Source organism: Capsicum annuum, unplaced genomic scaffold, assembly GCF_002878395.1.
Source record: "Capsicum annuum cultivar UCD-10X-F1 unplaced genomic scaffold, UCD10Xv1.1 ctg3371, whole genome shotgun sequence".
Taxonomy (NCBI): domain Eukaryota; kingdom Viridiplantae; phylum Streptophyta; class Magnoliopsida; order Solanales; family Solanaceae; genus Capsicum; species Capsicum annuum.
In genome coordinates, this window is record NW_025840498.1 from 1 (window position 1) to 4,520 (window position 4,520).

The 4,520-nt window shown below is 30.0% G+C and overlaps 1 long non-coding RNA gene across 1 annotated transcript; it reads left to right on the plus strand.

Annotated features, from left to right (window-relative positions):
* The first annotated feature begins 1,463 nt into the window (after positions 1-1,463).
* On the plus strand, positions 1,464-3,283 carry LOC124891297. The gene is made up of 2 exons (XR_007049618.1): positions 1,464-1,923; positions 3,210-3,283. It is a non-coding gene; the product is annotated as an uncharacterized LOC124891297 (long non-coding RNA).
* Positions 3,284-4,520: the final 1,237 nt, after the last annotated feature.

Here is a 4,520-nt window from a genome sequence, read left to right on the forward strand (position 1 = left end):
TAAGGAATCATTGCAGGAGGTTCGAACAATTGATATTTCACTATATCATATATTTGTAATACATATTTACATTACACACACACATCGATCACCAGAATCTTATTCCTAATAATCTGTCACTTATTCAAAAGATCAAAAACTAATGTGTTTGCGTTATATTTGGTTGATAATTTTGTAGACGGGGCAGCAAATGCAGGCCAAGGCACAAGGGGCAGCAGATGCAGTTAAGAATGCCACTGGCATGAACAAATGAAATCCTATTTTCGATTACAACAAGATGGGCTAGCTCTTTTATTCAATAATTTGAAGCTTTTGTTTTTTCATTTCAAATTAGGAAAGCAATTTCAGTTACTTAGGTTTGAATATTGTGGAGAGGTTTCTTGTTTCTGAAGAAGTTGTGTATAGGTCCCATTGTCACAACTTTCTTAATGTCTTCTCAGTTCTGTCTTTCAATTTAATAATACTGTTTGGTTTTGTTGAATCTCTCAACTTTGTATTATTGAGATGATATGGTTATCACTTTTAACTCATCAAGTCAAATTTTACCGGTTCATTTGAGCTATATTGTTCCGGCGAGTACAAAATCTGTATGTTTTCAATACAAACTTCAAATTAAGTTTAAGAATAAGTTTTCAAGAACTACAATGAAGTTAACACCTTCAAATACAAATTAAAATGAATAATCAAATGGACTATCAAATGAAATGTTTATCAACTATTAAGAAATGAAGATAAAACAAAAATTTAAGAACCAATTCCACCGACTTCACGGCGTGTCCTTAAAAAATTTATTCCTTCAAGTATCCGAGGTTATGGAATCTTTTCCCCCAGAATAAAATGGTTCACTTTCTGAAAATAGTGGTACCGCAAAACTTTCAGAAACTTAGAACGCACTCAACAGTTAGATGATCGCAAGAGAGTTTTTAAGAAGAAGAATGTTTTCAACTCTAAAAGAAATTGTCTTTACGTGAGGAAAAATTCAGGTATTTATAGCTATCAAGGTTTTGCTCATGAAGAGAAGCAATAGTTCAGAAAGGTGTACCGTACCCTTCATAAAAGTGCAACTCTTCAAAAAAATCACAACTCATTGAAAAGGTTATAACCATTCAATCCAAAAAGGTCTATTCAAATTAATCCTTTCTCTTAGTGTCTTTTAAAAAAAAATCACCACTTTTTTATTTTCCATTCATAACTCTTAATAACCCAACATATCGTACTGCACATATGATTAACTTCTACATTCAAAGTTAGATGTCCATAAACAATAGGATGAATCTGCATTTTGGAATGCTATTTATATTCCTCCTATCAAATTAGGGAAGGAGTACACAGAGAGATGATTAATTAACCAAAGTCCAGTTAATTCGAAGTTTTGAACATCAAGAAACGAAAAAAATATTAAACACTTGGATAAGAAACATTATCAATCACAGTATACACGAAATAATTAATTTTGAATATCTCGACAATAATTATATCAAACATACCTCTCATTATAAAAAAGATAATTAAAAGAAATATCATCACGATAGTTGATGCGGTATCAATTAAATTTCCCTCTTATATCAATCAGGGTGGATTTTTTCTTTCTGGAAAACTATTTCCGACTCCGACTCCAAAAGTCACTCATAAATGTTAAATTAAAGCGTTTTTATATTAGGCTCCAAAAGTCATTGCTCCTCAACTGTTAATAGAAAAGACCCCTCAGTAAAACTTCTAATCTAATTTCAGAGATCATACAAACAAAATTGAGAACAACAATGGCAAGATCCATTTGATCATCAACATTTTGATGACGAGAAAATATGTATACCAGAAAACCCATGTTCATTGGATCGGCATCTTCTGATTCTTATGAAATCTCTCTCATTGGGGGATAAGTTGGTGCGGAAATGGTTGAGTTATGAGTTTGGGAGGCAGAGGGTAAGGAAATATCCCACTATCTGCGATGCCTTTTTCGTTTTCATTTGAGAGGTTATCTATTTGCCTTTTTTTCATTTTCATTGTTCTAATTCCATTTGTTTGAGTATAAAATGAGCTTGGTGTTAAACATTTGGTTAGGGTCTTTGTTTCCTTTTTTATTGCAGTTTTTTTTTCTTAATTTGCCTAATTGATTTGTGTAATCTAATTTCATCTTTACAGGTTTTATCAATTCTTGTTGTTATCAATAATATTACTTTGTGGGACTACACTAGTTATGTTGTTATTGTCTCTATTAACAATTATAGGTTCTCATTTTAAGTTTTTGTTTCATTTTGTTTTGCGATCTTAAACTAAATCTTCCTCTTTTAATCACTAATGGGTATGAATTTTCAAGAAGCAAAGGTTTGTTAAGTTATTAAAGCTTGAATTGCCTCTCACTATACATATTTTTATTATCATCTCTTCTCATTTTTATGCATATGAATTGATTTACTCTAACCACCCGCTTCCTTTATTATTTTCACTGTCTTATTTTTTCAGGTTGATTTATTTTACACAGCTCAAAAGTGGTGTCTTTGATTTTGATAACCTCATCAACATTTCTTAACTTCTACTATCCTTGATCACTTTAAGATAATTTTTGAAGAGTAGCTTTTATTGTGTATATATCCATGACTAGGAGGTTCTAGAGTTCTTCCTGCAGTATTTCAACATTTTTTATTTGGATTTCAAATAGTGCATGATAATTGATTATGTTATCAACTATGTAACTATATATTTTTGTCAGTTCTTAACTTATTTGTAGAAATAAGGTTCTTTTTTTGTGACCACAAAACAATGATTGTGATACACTTAGAGCATATAACGTACTGCATCTCGAAGTTTGATCAATTTACAAGAAGTAGATCTTAGTTGTAAACAGCCTCCGGTAGTTTGATCAATTTACAAGAAGTAGATCTTAGTTGTAAACAGCCTCCGGTAGAAATGCAAGGTAAGGCTGCGTATGATACACCCTTGTGGTGGGCCCTTCCCCGGACACCGCGCATAGTGGTAGTTTTAGTGCACCGGCCTGCCTTTTTTTAGATCTTAGTTGTAAATGACACAGAAAGAACTTTTTTAAACCCTGATGGTTGGTTGTTGAGTGATGATTGTAGTTGTACTTATAAGATCAAAAGGGAGTGTAGATGCTGCTATTCTGAATAGCCAAGTTTACAATTTAGAATATTTTAGGTTAAAAACCGAGTGAGGGCACATTTCTTATTAACTTCGTTTAACTTTTTCTGTAGGTGTTGAAGATTTTTCCTTCATTTTCATGGCGGGCAACGTTGAGATGCTAAAGAATCTCTGCATTCTTATCGGGAGAAAAAAAATATGAAATTGAAGGGGAGAATCTAGAATGCCAATTACAAAGACTGATAGAGGAAGCTACATCAAGATTTGGTTCATAGCAGACCTCATATTAATACAAAGTATTTTTTATTTTCAAATGTCACATTTGTACGCTCTTTTATATTGGGAGCATTAACCAAACTTCTCCTTACCAAGTTGCTACCAGTGTCAAATCTCTCAATGTTCATAATTTTTGTAGTGCAATTTTCTCTCCTTTTGTATATTGTTTGATTATGATCTTACTTATGAAATACTCCGTTTCGTTTTAGTTGATTCTTTTTTTAAAAAAAATTGTTTCAATTTAGTTGTCCCCTTGATGACATCAAGAGAATTTTTTTTATGTTCTTCCAATACTACCCTTATCATTAAATGGCTAAACAGTGTATATACTCAAGTTTATATTTCCAAAGCATAATTATCAAGGTTAATTTAGTAAAATAAATTCCTAATAAATATTTTTTTTAAGGGGTGTGTCAAATCTATAGGGGCCAACTAATATGAAATGGAGCGAGTATTGATTTTTTTTTCACAAATTGAGTACCTTTTGTAGACATGTGATTTTTGATCCTCCCTAAATTTTAACTTGTTTATCGATATTAAATATTTTATATTTATATACTTGATCATATATTATTTTTATTTTAATAAACTTTTAGTTTAAAAATAAATAATTAAATAAAGTTAATTTTGAGATATTTTATTTTATTTTATTCTAATTTTAAATAATACAAAAATTAAAAAAAAATATTTCCCTTTTCTAAATTTTAATAAATAAATTAGTAGTTTTAATAATATTTTTATTTTTGAATATTTGTAATTTTATTATATTTTTCATAAAGAAAAAGTTAATTAAATATTATTATGTTTATATTTATTATTATTATATTATTTATTTATTTATTATCATTATCTTTATTTATTACTATTCTTATTATCTTCAATTGAAATTTAAAAAAAAATTGAATTTTGAATAACCCTCCCCCTTATCTGTTGTTTAAACTATTCCCCCCCCCCCCCCCCTACAAGTAACTGTTCCCCCAAGTAGTCTTTACTTAAGGGACTCTCTATCCAGATAAAAAAAAAAAACTACGTTCTTACATTGTATCAGATTGCATCAAACCAAAGAGGAAAAAAAACTCAAAAAAAAAAGTCAGTCAGAGAAAATCATCAATAAAAAGAGGATAAGTGAATTTGAATTCCGTTGGAGT